Below are 20,271 nucleotides of genomic sequence, written 5' to 3'. Positions count from 1 at the left end.
GGATCTTCCTGACCCAGGGATCGATCCTGTGTCTCCCACATTGTAGACAGACGCTTTACCATCTGAGCCATCAGGAAAGTCCAATTTAGTACTAGAACCCAGTTTAGTTCAGTCGCTCAGTCATGTCTGACTCTTTGCAGCACGCCAGGCATTCTGGTCCATCACCAACCCCTGGAGCTTGCTCAAACTCATGTCCATCAAGTCGGCAATGCCATCCAACCATCTCATCCTCTGTCATTCCCTTCTCCTCCTGCTTCAATCTTTCCCAGCATCACGGGCTTTTCCAGTGAGTCAGTTCTTCACATCAGGTGGCCAAAGGATTGGAACTTCAACATCAGTCCTTCCAATGAATATTCAGGACTGATTTCTTTTAGGGTTGATTGGTTTGATCTCCTTGCAGTCTAAGGGACTCTCAAGAGTCTTCTCCAACACCACAGTTCAAAAGCATCAATTCTTTGACACTCAGGTTTCTTTATGGTCCAACTCTTACATCCATACATAACTACTGGAAAAACCATAGCATTGACTAGATGCAATTTGTTGGCAAAGTAATGTCTCTGCTTTTTAATATGCTGCCTACGTTGGTCATAGCTTTTCTTCCAAGAAGCAAGTGTCTTTTAATTTCATGGCTACAGTCACCATCTTCAGTGATTTTGGAGCCTAAGAAAATAAAGTCTCTCATTGTTTCCATTATTTCCCCATCTATTTGCCATGAAGTGATGGGACTGGATGCCATACCAAATTCTTCTCAAATCTCTCGTGTCTCCTGTAGGACTGGGTGCCACATGCATATATTTTATAAAATGCATGTTTTTTTAAAAATTTTGTACATACTTGGATTTTATTTGCTTGTCTGTTTATTTGGGGAGTAGTCCAGAGAGCTGGGTAAAATGTTTTTAAAATTCAGTCTTCATAGGCTGTTAGACTAGCTCCTAAATACACCATTTATGTGTTTGTCTTTAGAATGTTCCATACCCTTCTTTTGTTTCAGGTCAACCAAGTCTTATTCATTTATATAAAGAACATTTCTTTATAATAATAACCTGGCTATAGGAAGCCCTTAGGACAGTTCTATAATTATTAATCAAGTTCTTTTGAGAAAAATCATTTTCTCAATGATGATATTCTCCAAAGTTTGGATTAAATTACCTCAGTTGGTAGAGATCTCAAATTTCAGAAAGACCCGTAAATGTAGAAAAATACAAAGACAGGAAATGTGTTTGCATAGTATATTTGAACCCTTCTGGACTTCTTCATCACTGCGCACTTAAAATAAACATTTGAGAGTTAGAAATAATACCACTCTAAGCATACTGAATATTTGAGTCACATGCTACATTCTCTTATTGTGATTCTAACTTAACACTTAATCATTATATATAAATACAGAACAGAGTTATTTTGACCAAAATTGAAATAACATAGGTGGCACCAATTATTGAGTCTCCAAGATCCTTTGTAAGGGTTGAGGAGAAAAAAAGATGTGGTTATGCCAGGTTTTATAAACATTAAAATAACTCATTGTTTTCAAAAAGACATTTAGAAAGTTGAACTTCTAAAAATTGGAATAATTTTTCAGTACATTATACTATCTCAATAATCTAAAAGTCTGTGTAATGCACAGAAGAGCTGCATATTGGGCTTTTAACATGAAAAGTAAATCTCTTTTAGGTTTAGTCTGAATTCCTTTATGGTTTGCTTTTAAGAAAAGCCTCAGCAACTTTAAAAAACATACTTGAGAACTATGTGGTAAGATGTCTAATAAACTCTATTTTATCTGCTTGGTAAATATGAATTTCACCATACTTTCTTAGATTTATTTGCTTAACATAAGCAGAATTTAGATATATTATTAAACCTATCTTAAAATTGATCATTAAAGTACATGCCTTCCATATATTATGTAATTATGAAAAAATCATAATTGAAAAAGACACATGTACCTCAGTGTTCATAGCAGCACTATTCACAATAGTTTAAACATGGTAGCAACCTAAATGTCCATCGCAGATGAATGGATAAAGATGTGGTACATATATATAATGGAATATTAGTCATAAAAAGTATGAATTTGAGTCAGTTCTAGTGAGGTGGGTGCACCCAGAGCCTGTTATACAGAGTGAAGTAAGCCAGAAAGAGAAAAACAAATAATGTATACTAACACATATATATGGAATCTAGAAAAATGGTAATGATGAACCTATCTGCAGGGAAGGAATGAAGACACAAATGTAGAGAATGGATTTATGGACACAGTAGGGGAAGAGAGAGCGGGATGAATTGATAGAGAAGCATCGATATATATACACTACAATGTAAAATAGATAGCTAGTGGGGGGAGGGAAGTGGCTATATAACACAGGGAGCACTGCCAGGCACCCTGTGAAGACCTAGAGGGGTAAAATGAGGGCAGGGGAGGGAGACTCAAGAGACAGGTGATATATGTATAGTTATGACTGATTTGCTTTGTATGACGGAAACCAACACAACATTGAAAAGTAATTTTCCTCCAATTAAAGAATAAATTTTTAAAAAAGAAAAAAATACACACCTTAAATGTATTTTTATAAAGTACATGCATGTACTTTTATAATGCATGCTAATATCCAACTTTTTATTATTGAAAATTTCAAACATATTGCAGAAGTAGAGAGAATAGTATAATGAACTTCCTTGTACCAGTCACCCAGGTTCATTAATGATCAACATTTTACTGGTCATGTTTCATTTATCCTTCTTTTTTTTCCTGGAGTATTATAAAGCAACCCCCAGATCTCAATCTTAACATGTGCAATATTGTTGCTTATTGAATCTGCATCTTCACAGAAGCTTATGAATGAAAGATGTTGAGAGGGGTAAAACAGAGCAGGAATAAAGGGGTCACACTTATTCTGGCTCCTTGATAATAAGAAATATTACTTCTGTCAGCTCCTTGGTAGGAGTAAGGCTTAAGAATCCTTACTCTTCAGTCCTTGGCAGAGCAGCTGAACAGTTTGGGTGCTGTCACACACAAACTTGTGCCCTTGTGGAGAATAACGATGGTGAGATCCATAAGAGAGGCCGAACAACACACCCTTCAACCTTGTTGCCGGATGGGGTTCCCTGAGAAAATGCCTCCCAACTGACTAAGGCATAGGAGCTTATAGGGAGTGCTATTGAGATCAAAACCTGGGAAACAGAAGTGAAGTGGAAGAAGCAGGATTGGACAGAGGGAGAGTTGAGCTGGTAAGCACTCTCAGCAAAGGCCTTAGCCAACCCTACAGTACATTCTGATCAGAATGACAGACCTTCGTATCAGTAACTGCGACAGTTCAGGGGCAAGCCCCCATGAAATGAGGGTGGGTATTGGGTGAGGAAGCTCTCTCTTCATCCAAGAGAATGCCCATTTATCATTGCTAACAACAAACAGATTTCCATAAGCAGCACTCCTAGGAGCTTGGGGAATAAATCCTTCTGTGAGGTGGAATCTGGGCAGCACATCAGTATCCACTGCAAATATTTTCAGCAGGAAAATCTGCTTGTATATTTTAGGTTTTTCCTAAGTAGGAAAGTTATTAAATGCTTTTATGTGCTAGGTATTTCACATATATTGTGTTTTTTAATTTTTATTTTATATTGGAATGGAGTTGATTAGATGAACTTCCCTGGCATCTCTGACAATAAAGATTCTGCCAGCAATGCAGGAGACACAGGTTGGATCCCTGGGTCTGGACGATCCCCTGGGAAAGGAAATGGCCAACTATTCCAGCGTTCTTGCCTGGGAAATCCCATGGACAGAGGAGCCTGGCAAGCTATAGCCCATGGGGTCGCAAAAGTCAGACAAGACTTAGTGACTAAACAACAACAATGACAACAACATAGTTGATTAACAATGTTGTGTTATTTTCACTTGTTCAGCAAAGTGATTCAGTTATACGTATAAACTTTATGCACATTATTTTAAATTTTCATATCAACTCTATAGAATAGCTATTGTATTTTTAAGATAAGGAACCTGAAAGGATAAGTGACTTGTCCAAGATTACACAGCTGGTATACATAGAAGAACTGGCATTCTAACCAAATTCTGTCTGACTCTTTCCACCAGGTAGCTTAGCCTCCCACTACGTTACTGTGTCTGCATACCTGTAATTAAGGCCCTCTGCACATCCATTATTTCTTTACTTTTTGTTCTTATCTGCCAGTTATATTAACAATGCATGTTTTTAAAATTTAAAGTCATGTTTATTTAAGACCTTCCAAACCTGTTTGAAATTCGAGTGAAATGACTCAAGGTCAAGTATATTTCCCAAACAGGTTGAAACATGTTCTCTATACTTCTTTAGAGCTTTATTGAAACCAGGAGTTTTTTTAAAAAAATTAACCAAAAGCATATTAATGTGTCTGTGATAATTTCTCTTTTGGATTTGCTGTGCTCTGGAGAAGAAATGTTAGTCAGTCTGAATCATTGTAACCATTATTCGTAGCCTTTTAAGCTACTGAATGGGGATAGAGGAGGATGAGTTCTATTCATAACTCCTTCAGTATTCCTCCCTGAGAGATGTAGGGAAAGCCACTTAACCCATTATATGCTTTAGTTTCCTACCTTGAAAATGGCTGTGATAATATCCACTTTTCCCTTTCTTTAAGTGACTGTTATAAGAAAAGATTAGATGCTGTGTGAATGCTTTGAAGAAACTCCTTGGGAACATTTTTTGTTAGATAGCATATTTGTTAATTACAATCCCACTATTAATTTTCTTAGAACATAGAAGTCTGTAGAAATATATTGCAGATAAACTTTATAAGCAAACTCATTAATATATTACTGAGTATTTTTGTCAGCAGTCAAACGAACTAATTAAGTTTGAATATTAGAAAGGCAATATTTGACTGGTATGGTAAGCAGAATAATGGCCCTCAACAGTGTCCACATTTTAATCCCCAAACCTGCGAAATGTTGCCTTACATGACTAACGAGACTTTGCAGATATGGTTGAGCTAAGGATTTTCAGATGGGAATATTATCTTGGGTAATCTAAGTAGGTCCAATATAATAAAAAATATCATTATATAATGGAGACAGGAATATCTGAATAGGAGAGAGATTTTAATATGCTGGGCCGCTGACTTTGGAGGTAGAGGAAGGGACCATGAACCAAATATTACAGTTCACTCTAGAAACTGGAGAAGGCAAGAAAACAGATTCTTCTAGAGCCTCCAAAAGGAATGCAGCCCAATGACAGAATTATAAAGTGACAAATTCATGTTTTGTTAATCTAGGAAATTATGGTAATTTGTTACAAGCAGCAATAGAAAAGTAATACAACAGGATTGTCATTTCACTTAAACACAGAATCTTGGTCCATATGAAACAGAAAATTGTTCTTGCTGTCAAGTTTGAGAACCATGCCTGGAAGGTGGCAGGGAGAGGGGCTGTGTGTGCCTCAGATTGCTCTAGCGTATCTGTCCATCTCCAGATTGAGTGTAGTCTCAGTTGGTGAACTCTTTCCCAGAAGATCTGTCTGATTACCACTTCTTGGTTAGTTAAAGTGTGAGCAATTATGCTTCTCTGATAACTTCTTAAAACAATCTTTTCATTGTGATTTCTGTTTCCCTTAGACCAGAGGATGATTGGCTGTGCCTTTGTGTTTCATTGTCTTGGTCCTGATGTCTGTATCATCTACTCCGAGTGTCTGATGAGGATCTCTCTTCTTTCTCTGAGTATCTCCTGGTTCTTAATGTTGAAAATCCTTTAGGGACCTCATCATCTTCTTTCTTTGGATCAGTTCCACTACCAATATTCTCTGCTGATAAACTAAGCCTGTTTAGCACCACTTAAGAAAATCATGCAAGTATATGGATGTATCTTGGGAAAACTTTATGATTTCCTACTAAATATGTCTGTGTATGTATATATACGTGTGTCATGATGGGGAAGTTGGGAGTGAGATGGTCATTTTCTTCCTAACCTGAAGGGATAAATACATATAGAGGAATTTTCAGATGTAATTAAGGTCCCTACTCAGTTGATTTTAAGTTAATCAAAGGAGAGCTTTTTTAAAAAACTAGATGAGCCTGATCTAATCAGATATGCTCTTTAAAGAGAGATGTTTTTTGCTGTCCTAGAAGAAAGCAGAGTCATGTTGTAAATTGCCTTTGACTAGGAGAGAGGTAACCTATAGAAACCAAGAGCCTTAGTTCTACAACATCAAGGATCTGAATTCTTCCAGTGATCTTGGAAAAGAACCCTAAGCTCTAGATAGGAAGGTTGACCTTCCTATCTACATATGTAGATAACTATTATCCTATGTCTGTGTGTGTGTCAGTTGTGTCTGACTTTTTGGGACCCTGTGGGCTGTAGCCCACCTGGCTCCTCTATCCATGAAAATTTCCAGGCAAGAATACTGGAGTGGGTTATCATTATTTGTTGAGAAGGTGGAGGTAAGATAATGTGTCTCTTTATGTTTATATGTTCATAGATGAAGAGGAATTGTGCTCCAAGAGCTGAACATAATTGATTACACTCAAGCCTTATCCCCGTCTGATTTGGATGATGTTATTTTAGACTTAGCGCTGAGATGTTAGACTTTGAGCTGATATGTTTTGTTGGCTACAATGTGCTCAGTTCCTTACATATAATGCCTAGTGAACAGCAGCTGATGGAATATGTGTAATTCTTCCTGAACATTATTATCTTGAATATCAATTTTGGAACAATAGGGAAATTAATTTTTATGATTATTAAAGAAGAAGAATCAGGCTTCCCAGGTGGTTCAGTGGGTAAAAAAACTCCCTGCAGTGCAGGAGACAAAGGAGACACAGGTTTGATCCGTGGGTTGGGACTATCCTCTGGAGGAGGGCATGGCAATCTTCTTCAATATTCTTGCCTAGAGAATCCCCATGGACAGAGGAGCCTGGCAGGCTACAGTCCATAGGGTTGCAAAGAGTCAGACATTACTGAAGTGACTTAACAGGCAAGAAGAATCTGGTTTTTGGATAATGTTTGATGCACCCAAGTAAATGCCGTCCTAAGGAAACTTGGTTGGGCACCCAAATATATTTCTCCAGAAGACAGTAACTCTTCTGCTTCACTAGGCACCTTGTTTAGAATTTTATCATTTTCTTTACCTGAAATCCCATGATTAATTTAGAAGGTAATTAAGAACCAGGTCTGGGAAAGATAATGTGATTGTGTTAGAAGGGCTCTTGGTAAAAGTAGTATTAGTAAGGGTAATGAATTTTAATTAATTAGTTAACTTGGTTGTATCAGTTCTTAGTTGCAGCACCTGGGATCCTTGATCTTTGCTGTGGCATGCAGGATCTTTAGTTGTGGCATGTGGGATCTAGTTGCCTGACCAGGGATCGAACCTGGGTCCCTTACACTGAGAGTGTGGGGTCTTAGCCATGGACCACCAGAGAAGTCCTGAGTATAATTAATTTCAACTTTGAGAAGTCTCAAGGCATGGCAAGGAGGGGCGTGGAGTAATCTATGAAAGATTCTGGTTTATTGTGCTAAAACCAAATATGAGTTAGGAATTAGTAGAAGAAGTAGTCTTTATAAGGATTACTAGTAGCCAGAAAATCTAAATGTGCTATTATCCAGATAAAAATAAATTGTATCTATATGTTTATCCTGGTTACAGATGTAGATTAAATAATGCATTATCTAGAACTACAGAACTACAGAATAGAGAAAATATATGTCCATTCTATATAACATGGACAACCACTAACATGAATTTCTTAACTAATTCTCTAGGGATTTTTTTTCTAGCTATGCATATACATTATTAATTTTATTTTTGACATATGAAAATTGAGATAGATTTATATTTAGTTTTGGAATGATTTTTTCACTGAGCAATCAATTTGGGGCATTTTTCTGAAGATAGGCAGATAGATAAACTGATCAATCTATCCCATTCTCCTTAATAACATTGTGCAGATATATTATATCTGTCTGCTATTGATGCATATAATTTGACTGTATTCAATTTTCACTTTGTAAACAAACAGTTCTGCAAGAAGTGTTTTTCTATACGCATTTTGACATATTTCTGTGCATTCAGTGATGCCACATGTAGGTATGATTTCTAGGGAAACTTTCATTCAACATGCATAGAAGTATCAATTGTACACTGTAATAGTGAAAAAAAAATCACAAAACTGATAAAATCAAAATTTCTGTTTTGGGGGAACCAGATGAATAAATGAGGAAATATAAACATCTAGAAAAGTATAAAGAATAGATCAATAAACCTCAGTTACTACATCTGGAAAATGAACAAAACTTTTGAACAAAAGTTTCAAAGTCTTCAAACTTTCAGTGACAAGAGCAAGTGACAGAATAAGTACATATGGTACCATTTTTGTAGTTTTAAAAGCAGATACATCAGTACAGTGCCTTATTATTGTGGACAAATACTCAGTAAAAATGTAAAAAGGTGGCTGGAAAAGATATTTACGAACTTTATTATAAAGGTTAACTTTAGGAAAGGAGGGAGAAAAATGGGATACAGCTAATGTTCTAAAGAAGTGAAATCGCTCAGTGGTGTCCGACTCTGTGACGCCATGGAGCCTACCAGGTTCCTCCGCCCATGGGATTTTCCAGGTAAGAATACTAGAGTGGGTTGCCATTTCCTTTGCTAGGAGATCTTCCCAACCCAGGGATTGAACATGGGTCTCCCGCATTGTAGGCAGACACTTTACCATCTAAGCCACCAGGGAAGTACAATGTTCTAAGCGAACTTCAACTGAATATGACATTTTATTTTCTAAGAAAATCTTGGAAGTCTGTGTTTGACTTTGAAGAATGTGTGACTTTGTGAAAAAAGAAAGTGTATCTATGGAAGTAATGTTATAACAAAGATATTTAGAGCAGAAGACAGTGCTATACTGTGCTTGGAGATTATAGGAAATTAATATCACAAAAACAAGGAAAACAAACAAGCAGAACTCACTGTACCTTCACAGTGAATTACAGGTCAGTCTCTCTTCAAAAAACATTGTTAACTTGAAATTGTCTTCTAGCCTGTGAGAGCAATCAAATTAGTACCCCAGATATGCCTCGGTTTTGAATTTTTTCTTAGTACTTTTATAAAAATGTTTACTTTAAATATTCTTGTGATCTTTATTAGTCCCTTCTTTTCTGAACTATTGAAAAATTTGACTGAGCCTTCCATTGTATGTCTTTTCTTCTACAGTTACTTTCTTACTTTTAATCCCAGTTTAAAGTCCATTAGGGGTAGAGATTTTATCATAACTCTTTTCTGATATTACTTATTAGGTTTAAATACTTCTATATCGTTTTCCCCCTGAACCTAGGCAGCAGTGCTTATCTTCATCACCCACTGCGATTTTTGTTTTTAAGTAGTAGTAGGTTCCTCTATCATAGAAAGATCTCAGTATCATAGGAAGATTTCAGACTTTTGTTTATTAACTACATTATGTGGACAGGCTACCTGCTGTCCTCAGTTCCCTCTTCTGAAAGTAAGAGTAGTAATAAAACCTACCCCATTGGATTGTGTAAAGCTTAAATAAGAAAATAGCTATAAATCATGAAGTTAATATAGTGCCTGAAACACAGAACACTTTGAAAATATGCTAATTTTTTTCCCTTTCCCTATCCTGAAACAAAAAGAACAGCATTAATTTTATGTAATTGTTTTAGTAAATTATTTTTATATAAATATTTTAGTTTATGTGTGCTAGGCAGTTAAAACAGCAATTGTCTGCTTTGCAGTGGTCTGGTCTGGCCTGCACACCAAATCTGCCACTGCTTAGTTTTTCTAAATAAAATTTCATTGGAACACAGCAACATCTATTCAGTTACATAGTGTCTGATTATCTGCTATATCTGCAGAGTTGAATAGTCACATCAGAGACCATATACAAAGTCTAAAATATTTACCATCTGACCTTTGATCTGATGTACCTGATCTCTAAAGAACTTCAAAAGGCATGGGGAAAAATATTGGTTAATTATATTATTAGATAATGGGTGATTCCAGTCTTCTAAACCCTCTCAACTAAGATCCCTAATGAAAACTTCAAATATTTGTATGCTGCATTTAACAATATAAACCTCAGTTCAGTTCAGTTCAGTTCATTTGTTCAGTCATGTCCAACTCTTTGCGACCCCATGGACGACAGCACACCAGGCCTCCCTGTCCATCACCAGCTCCTGGAGTTTACCCAAACTGATGTCCATTGAGTTGGTGATGCCATCCAACCATCTCATCCTCTGTTGTCCCCTTCTCCTCCTGCCCTTAATCTTTCCCAGCATCAGGGTCTTTTCATTTTTTTATTTTTTATTTTTTTATTTTTATTTTTTAAATTTTAAAATCTTTAATTCTTACATGCGTTCCCAAACATGAACCCCCCTCCCACCTCCCTCCCCACAACATCTCTCTGGGTCATCCATCAGGGTCTTTTCAAATGAGTCAGTTCTTCACATCAGGTGGCCAAAGTATTGGAGTTTCAGCTTCAACATCAGTCCTCCAATGAACACTCAGGACTGATCTTTAGGATGGACCGGTTGGACCTCCTTGCAGTCCAAGGGATTCTCAAGAGTCTTCTCCAACAACACAGTTCGAAAGCATCAATTCTTTGGTGCTCAGCTTTCTTTATAGTCTCACTCTCACATCCATACATGACTACTGGAAAAACCATTGCTTTGACCAGACAGACCTTTGTTGGCAAAGTAAATATGCTGTCTAGGTTGGTCATAACTTTTCCAAGGAATATGTGTCTTTTAATTTTATGGCTGCAGTCACCATCTTCAGTGACTTTGGAGTCCCCCAAAATAAAGTCAGCCACTGTTTCCCCATCTATTTGCCATGAAGTGATGGGACTGGATACCATGATCTTAGTTTTCTGAATCTTGAGCTTTAATATCAACCTAAAGGATAGCAAATCTTAAGCTGGTTGAATGATGATGGTCATCCTAATCTCCCTGTAAAAAACTTATAAATTCTAGAAATGCTTCCCTTAGGAAGCATAGTTTCATTGTTGTATAGTTTCATTCCTTGTATGTTTGTTTTAGCTAGTAAAACTTTATAACATGGTAGAAGTTGATTTTATGTGATGTTTTATTTTACTTTGGGGCTCCAGCCACTATAACAAGTAAATGTAAGTCTGTTTTATTGGACAAAGAGTCCAATTTTTATGTTTCTAAATGTTGATAAATGTTTACAGCTTTTGAGAGTTTGATTTTGTGATATGTTGTTATTCATAGATGTGATTTTTTGGTACTCAGTCATTGTTCTATAATGCAATTCTAAGATATAGCTTTAGGGAAATACAGCATCTTATATGTTAGAGCGTTTGAAATGCATGTGGCAAGAACTAGTGAGTGGTTAAACTGCAGGTGGCATGTTCATTCAATGCGTCATGTATTTGTTCTTTCACGTATATTTAGTGAGAGCTTTATTATGTGCCAAACGCTATGACAGACATTGAGGAAGCAGTAATGAAAAAAAACATCAGTTCCTTCCTCTTTTGCAGTTTATAATATTTTGGAAAGACAGATATTTCACAGATAATTACTTCATTAAAGCAATGATAAATGCAAGGCATTGTGAGAGTATATGGTAGGTGACCTGATCTAGTCATTCCCAAGACAATGATGAAAATCTGAGTCCTATAGAAACTGAGACCTGAAGGAGCACTAGGAGTTATTCAGACAAAAATAAGAGAATGAATATTCTTGGTACAAAAGTGCACAGATGAAAGAACAAGTGTAGCATTTGCCAGGAGTTATTAATATATGGTTAGAACACAGTGTTCCAGGTGGGGAGGGCTGAGAGATCATATCAAGAGAGTTAAGCAGTAGCCAGATTATGAATAACCTTGCAAACTACATTAAGAAGCAGGACATATTCAGATTTTCATTTTAGTAAGACTGCATAGAAAAATGGTTAAGAGATAGAACTTACTGGATAGAGTAAGATTCATTAGGAAATTGTTGTCATGCAGCTCAGAGAGTTTCAGATGCAAAAAAATGTTACTGGCTATTGTGATGGAGAGGGATATTTGCCCTTCCACTTCAGTTTCCCCATCACTTCAAGATGTTGCTCAGATGTCATCATTTTTTTTGAAGTTTTTTCTTCCTGTCCCAAACACTACAACCTGTGAGGTGAGTGCCTACAGCATCCAAACATACAACTACCGATCCCTCTAACTTGTAGTAAGCATATCCTAAGAATATGGCCTCGTGCTTTGAATGGGGGTACATCAGAAGCACAGTTTCCTGTATGAAGGAGTTTACTTTTTAGTGAAGATCATAGTTCACTGTGAAAAGTGCTTTGATGGAGGCAGAGGGCACCAAAGAACTACAGATATAAATTAGTCTCATCATGGAGAAGGGACTTGTAGCTTTTAGGAAAGATTTTTTTGGATGCTATGACATTGATGAGCATAAAGCTGCATTTGAAGAACTGTGAACTATTTTTATATAGCTGAGATGAATGTTGGTAGAGGTGGGGTAGAAATGGTGAGAATGAAATGAAAGAAGTAACCCCAAATCATATGTTTTAAGTGTTTTTTTTTAATACCACTGAAGATGGTATCAATAATTTCTAGCTTCCATATCAATTTTTAGATACCCCCATGGGGCTAGGATGCTTATATTAGGTTAATTTGGTGTTTGAATGGAGCCTGAAATAGAATGCCACTTCTTTTGTTGTCATTAAAAAATAATCCTTAGGATAGAGGGGAGCTTCTGAATAAAATCAGATCAAGTAACTCGGCAGAGTAGGATAATCAAGGACAAGTAGCAAGACTAAAGGGGACTGCAGAGTAAAGAAAATTTCCTGAATCTTGAGAGCTTTTAAAGACTTCTCTAAGAAGCTTTATTCTTGATATTTATTTTTTTCATTTGGGCTCCTATACACATGGGGTTAGTAATTGGGAGTAGAGATCATATCTCAAGATGAAGATTCTTAGAACTAAGAGTGAAAATTAGTAATGTTAATGCTTGTTATCTGAAAGACAGAGCTTGAATAACTATAGACAGAGGTTCCTAACATTGTACAGGAAGTGGTGATCAAAACCATACCTAAGAAAAAGAAAGGCAAAATGGTTGTCTGAGGAGGCCTTACAAATAGCAGAGAAAAGAAGAGAAGTGAAAGGAAAAGGAGAAAAGAAAAGATATAGCCATCTAAATGCAGAGTTCCAAAGAATAGCAAGAAGAGATAAGAAACACTTCCTAAGTGATCAATGCAAAGAAATAGAGGAAAACAACAGAATGGGAAAGACTAGAGATCTCTTCAAGAAAATTAGAGATACCAAGGGAACATTTCATGCAAAGATGAGCTCTATAAAGGACAGAAATGGAATGGACCTAACAGAGGCAGAAGATATTAAGAAGAGGTGGCAAGAATACACAGAAGAACTATACAAAAAAGATCTTCATGACTCAGATTATCATGATGATGTGATCACTCACCTAGAGCCAGACATCCTGGAGTGAGAAGTCAAGTGGCCCTTAGGAAACATCACTATGAGCAAAGCTAATGGAGTTGATGGAATTCCAGTTGCTGTTGCTGTTGCTAAGTCACTTCAGTCGTGTCTGACTCTGTGTGACCCATGCCGTCTATGGAGATGGCAGCCCACCAGGTTCCCCCCGTCCCTGGGGTTCTCCAGGCAAGAACACTGGAGTGGGTTGCCATTTCCTTCTCCAATGCATGAAAGTGAAAAGTGAAAGGGAAATCGCTCAGTCGTGTCTGACTCTTAGCGACCCCATGGACTGCAGCATACCAGGCTCCTCCATCCATGGGATTTTCCAGGCAAGAGTACTGGAGTGGGGTGCCATCGCCTTCTCCAAATGCAATTCCAGTTGAGCTATTTCAAACCCTAAAAGATGATGCTGTGAAAGTGCTGCACTCAATATGCCAGCAAATTTGGAAAGCTCAGCAGTGGCCACAGAACTAGAAAAGGTTAGCTTTCATTCCAATCCCAAAGAAATACAGTGCCAAAGGATGTTCAAACTACCACACAGTTATACTCATTTTACATGTTAGCAAAGTAATGCGCAAAATTCTCCAAGCTAGACTTCAACAGCACGTGAACCAAGAACTTCCAGATGTTCAACCTGGATTTCAAAAGGCAGGGGAACCAGAGACCAAATTGTCAACATCCATGGGGTCATAGAAAAAGCAAGAGAATTCCAGAAAAACACCTGCTTCATTGACTATGCTAAAGCCTTTGATTGTGTGGATCACAACAAACTGTGGAAAATTCCTCAAGAAATGGGAATACCAGACCACCTTACCTGCCTCCAGAGAAACCTGTTTGCAGGTCAAGAAGCAACAGTTAAAATCAGGCATGGAACAATGGACTGGTTCCAAATTGGGAAAGGAGTACATAAAAACTGTATATTGTCACCCTACTTATTTATCTTACATGAACAGTACATCATGCGAAATTCTGGGATGGATGAAGCTGGAATCAAGATTGCTGGGAGAAATATCCATAACCTCAGATATACAGATGACTCCAACCTTATGGCTTGATGAAGGTGAAAGAGCAGAGTGAAAAAGTTGGCTTAAAACTCAACATTCAGAAAACAAAGATTTTGGCATCCGGTCCCATCACTCTATGGCAAATAGATGGGGAAACAATGGAAACAGTGAGAGACTATTTTCTTGGGCTCCAAAATCAAGGCAGACGGTGACTGCAGCCATGAAATTAAAAGACACTTACTCCTTGGAAGAAAAGCTCTGACCAATCTAGAGAGCATGTTAAAAAGCAGAGACATTACTTTGCCAACAAAGGTCCATCTAGTCAAAGCTATGGTTTTTCCAGTAGTCATGTATGGATGTGAGAGTTGGACCGTAAAGAAGGCTGAGCACCAAAACTGATACTTTTGAACTGAGGTGTTGGAGAAGACTCTTGAGAATCCCTTGGACTGCAAGGAGATCCAGCCAGTCAATCCTAAAGGAAATCTCTGAATATTCATTCATTGGAAGAACTGATGGTCACCTGATGCGAAGAGCTCACTCATTAGAAAAGACCCTGATGCTGAGAGGGATTGAAGGCAGTAGGAGGAGGGGTTGATGGAGGACAAGATATTTGGATGGCATTACCAACTCAATGGACATGAGTTTGATCAAGCTTCGGGAGATGGTGAAGAACAGGGAAGCCTGGCGTGTTGCAGTCAGTGGGGTCACAAAGAGTCGAAAGCTGCTTAACAGCAACAATACTTCTTAAAAACACAGATTTGTACCCAACTTGTAAATTTTGATTAAGTAAATCCAGGGAGAAGATAGGAGTATGAATTTGGAGCTAGCACTGCTAGTGATTTCGTGTAAGTGCTGGTTATCCTTCAGCTGCTTTATGTAACCAGCATGTCTATGACTCCTATCGTTTTATGGAGACATTGATAGAAGTGTTACACAGGAAGCTCAGTGAACGGAGCACCATGGGAACTCCTGGAGATCTAAGTAATTGCATGTTCTTCATACCAAGTGTTTTTTTTAAATCTCATTGCTATTACTAAGCTCAATTTCTTCATCTTGTACACAAAATTCTTTGTCAGACAAGCACTTGTTGAATAACAAAAATAAATGAAGATAGGAATGAAAGAAAGAGGGAAGGGAGAGAGAAGGAGGTAGGAAGGGAGGGAGGAAGAAGGAAATAACTTATCTTAGCATATCTTAATTTAGCAAATTCCATTTTTATGAATACCTGTTTATTCATTAAGACCTTAAAATCATCTGCTTAACTCAAAGAATTTTGGCAGGGACTGGTATCAAACTTCCTACTCTTTTGCCTCAATTTCTGTTTTAAAAATTGGAATGAAGATTTGCTCATTCTCAGGCTTCCCTGGGGGCTCAGATGGTAAAGAATCCTCCTGCAGTGCGGGAGACCTGGGTTCCATCACTGGGTTGGGAAGACCCCTGGAGGAGGGCGCAGCAACCCACTCCAGGATTCTTGCCTGGATAATCCCCATGGACAGAGGAGCCTGGCGGGCTACAGTCCATGGGGTCACAAAGAGCTGGACATGACTGACCAACTAAGCATAGTCTTCTGTCATCCGTTGTTCTCATTGTGATTTCTGAAGAATTACAGAAGACATTAACAACAATCAGCATGTTTAAGTTCTTTTAGTTGGTCCTGAGGTATAGTATATGTGGGCTGAAGACTTGGACTTCATTCATCTGGATGACATTGTGTGACCTATCTTGAATTTCAATTCTTCTTTATAGTAAATGATAGTCCTTTATTTTCTTTGGAACAAGTGGAAGCAAAATTGAATGTGTTGATTCTTTCTGCTGGCTGTCATTTGTTAAAATAAAATTATTTTGTCTAAGAAGTTAGACAAGTTAGAGGGCACAGTAACCCACCCCAGTATTCTTGCTTGGAGAATCCTCATGGGCAGAGGACCCTGGCAGGCTACAATCCATGGGGTAGCCTTTCCTGTCCTTATAACTATGAATATAACAAGAATAACAATGGTATAGGCTTTTTGTCACCCGTACTCTTGCCTGGAAAATCCCATGGATGGAGGAGCCTGGTGGGCTACAGTCCATGGGGTCGCTAAGAGTCGGACACGACTGAGCGACTTCACTTTCACTTTTCACTTTCATGCATTGGAGAAGGAAATGGCAACCCACTCCAGTGTTCTTGCCTGGAAAATCCCAGGGACGGGGGAGCCTGGTGGGCTGCCATCTCTGGGGTCGCCCAGAGTCAGACACGACTGAAGCGACTTAGCAGCAGCAGCAACAATATTATATATTAGGTATATAAATGATATAAAATTTCAGAATCTTGAAGAAAATGGCCTAGTTTGGAAGATGAACACAACCCTGAATTATGTGTTCAGAATATTTTATAAAACAACCTTTAATTAACTCTATTTCACATCCTAATAGTAATTCTGAATTAGTGTTTGTTAACATAATGACTGTTGCACTAAAGTTGCTGAAAATTTACATGTGGTTTTTCCTGAAAGATTCTTGTTCAACTATGGGATGGTATCTTTCTCTTTGAATGATTTTTCCATATAAATTTCCTTCTAATATGTCTAGTAATCTGGATTTTATATTTTTTATTATTTTTTAAAATTTTATAGATTATATTTCACAGTTAGGATATAGGCATCTTGTAACTTATTGTGCGAACTGAAAACTAAGTTATTGATAGGGTGAAAAGAGAGAAAGAAATAGTTGAGGTTAGAGGGTGTTTTAAGCAAGGATTGAAGGATTCTAGTTGCTAGATGAGATATAATTATGAACAATGTCTGGTTAAAAGACAAGTAAATTGCTGCCTATTAATAATGACTTCTCCTCCATTTCCCCACTATTGTATTTCTCTCTTGTATGTTCTCTTGGCAGTTCTCTAGTATTATACTCTCACAGTTGGAATGATTTATTTAGTGTTTAAAGTCCTAGCTAGACCATTTTTCCCCCTATACTTATGTACTTAGCATGTAATAGGAACTCAATAGAATGAATGCTTTTTCAGCTTCTAGTAATCATATCTCTAGTATGTATGGGAGCTAATAATTGTTGAATGTCTGACCAAGGAAATACATATATATAACAAGGACAAAGGCAAAGACCACTATCTTTCCCAGAATATTACTTTCTGTATTGCTTTTAATTTTCACATATCTACTACCCACTCTTGTTCTGACTCCAGAATTTCTTCATTGGAGAGCACTGATGAATAAATTGCCTTACTAATACTGACCCTCCAAGAAGATTTATGTTCTTAAAGAAGTTAATATCTGAAAGACTATCAATAATGATAAGATTTCATATTGATACACTTGTCAGAGATGGGAATGATATTTTGTGGAATGGAGAATGAGTTCCTTTTGCTTCTAAAATGCACATTCATCAGAACTGATTCAAATGTATTCTTTTTAATGGCTGAGTAATACTCCATTGTGTATATGTACCACAGCTTTCTTATCCATTCATCTGCTGATGGACATCTAGGTTGTTTCCATGTCCTGGCTATTATAAACAGTGCTGCTGTAAGAATCGAATCGCCAGTCTATGTCCAATGCAGGATACAGCATGCTTGGGGCTGGTGCATGGGGATGACCCAGAGAGATGTTATGGGGAGGGAGGTGGGAGGGGGGTTCATGTTTGGGAATGCATGTACACCCGTGGTGGATTCATGTCAATGTATGGCAAAACCAATACAGTATTGTAAAGTAAAATAAAGTAAAAATAAAAATTAAAAAAAAATAAAACACACATTCATATTCCTGCCCCCCCCCTTTTTTCCATAGATGTTTTTGGAGCACCTAATTGCTAAATTATTGGAATTAGCAAAATGGTAGAAAATGATGTGAGGGAAAGGGTCATTTGGTGGAGAATCTTCCAAGACCAGCAGAGGAATTTGGATCTGACATTTCATGCCAAGGAAATATTGCTTTCTTCAGCTAGACAGTGACAGCAAAATTTCCATATGTTATTTAGTTAAAGTCAGTGGAACAAACTTTAATGGTATGCTTTTGTATATTTCATGCTTATCTTTAAGAAGACTAAACACAAATTAGGAAATGCTAGACCAATTGTTTTAGCTAAGCAATAGAAATTCAATATTGTCCTGCACTGGGCAGCACAGTCTGATATTTTTATTTGATTATATTATATAAGTCAAATACTGTTGTTACAGGTTTATATAATTCACTCAACTATAATTTTAAGAGTTATTTGCTGCATAAGAAAACATCAGAGAAAGGCATAAAAGCAGAGCTCAAAAACAAAACCAACTCTCATATAAACATTTTTTTAAATTCCTCATTTGTTTTACATGAAGTAAAACTATAGTAAGTACAGCATAACCTCTTTACCTTCTACCTTTAAAGACTACTTCTCTGGAATGTATTAATAATTCTGAGATATATATTAAGTGAAAAAGAAAAAAGTACTTGATAGTTTGGAATATTTGAACAGTCTATTTCCAACAGATATTTTTTTAATGTACATAGAACTTGGGAATAATTCATTACTCAGTAACACTTAGTTCAATTCACTAAACATTTAAGACTGAAATGTTACTATGATGAACATGAAAGGCTCTTTGCCACTCAGTAGAGTACTCGTATTCTGTCTCCTCCGGATACTTTCAGAGTCACCCACTACCTCATATAAAGCCTTAACAGGCTAGAAAAGAGCATCCCACCTTGGATAGATTCAGCCCCCAGACAGAACTATTGCTTGGTTATAGTGTTCAGGCTAGAATTTCAGTCTCCAAATGCCTCCTGGGCCTGGCATCTCACAATCATACATAGCACCTCTGGGTGTTCACTTTAGTTCCCATGTTCTTCCTGGGTTTTTTATGCTATTGTTGTTCATTTATAAAATCATGGTCATTTCTCTGGGCAGAAAAACTTCTTAAGATTAGAGCTTTTATTTTATATCAAAAGAAAATAAAAAAACAGAATGAATGACTGAACAGTAACATGCATTTTTTTTCATGTGTTAACTCATATAATCCTCAAAAGAGTCCTTTGATGTAGGTTTTATTATATTAAATCACTAAGATTTAGAAAATAATGTTTAGTGGTTGGGCGATTTGCTTAAAGTTAAAAAGCTAAATGGCAAAAGAACAAACTTAGATGCAAGAATAGATGCCTTAGGTTTAGTTCTGACATCAAACAGCAAGCAACCTTTAATAGCCCACTTATTCCTTTGCCTCGAAACAGTAAGTCATCTGAACAACCAAAACTCATCCAACCCCATAAGGTGCCCACCAAGGAACACAGAAAGCTGGCTTGAAGTGGTTATTTGAATAATTTAAGGGAGTATTTTCTGTATTTTGTTTCCCTTTGGGGTTCCTATGTCCTAAAGGGAAAAATTCAAGAAGTAAAATAAAGGAAAATTCTGAGCTTGCTTTATCCCTTATGAAATAAAGGAATCAATAAATGTTGGTTGAATGTTGAATATATTTGCTATACTCAGAAGTTAGGTATGTGCTACAACACTTTAACCTGGGAGATAGAAAAGAAAAGCAAGAAGTCTTCTTGTTTTTCTGATATAGAAATAGGGCTAGCCGATGAGTGCCTTAAAGGAACCTATTTTTGTGCTTTCAAAAAGAAAGGATCAAGTAATTAAAATGTCTTATGCAATTAAGAGTATTTTAGGAGTATATCAATAGTTCTATGAATTACAGTAATTTTCTTTCTCACTTCCAGTAAGTTTACCCAATGATAAATGGAGCCACATAACCAAAGAGACAGATAATTTACCTATGGCTCAGAGGAGAGCTACAAGAATAGTCAAATAACTAGAAATTGTTTTGCAGAGGAAGGGATAAAATAGCAGGCTT

The 20,271-nt window shown here is 37.1% G+C and overlaps 1 protein-coding gene across 10 annotated transcripts in view; it reads left to right on the top strand.

The window, feature by feature from the left end:
* Positions 1–20,271, top strand: part of ANKS1B (ankyrin repeat and sterile alpha motif domain containing 1B) — a 1,150,317-nt gene that overhangs the window by 357,657 nt on the left and 772,389 nt on the right. The gene's annotated exons all lie outside the window — the stretch shown is intronic.

The sequence above is a fragment of the Capra hircus genome, chromosome 5, assembly GCF_001704415.2.
Source record: "Capra hircus breed San Clemente chromosome 5, ASM170441v1, whole genome shotgun sequence".
Classification (NCBI taxonomy): Eukaryota; Metazoa; Chordata; class Mammalia; order Artiodactyla; family Bovidae; genus Capra; species Capra hircus.
This window is presented reverse-complemented; position numbering and strand designations above follow the sequence as displayed.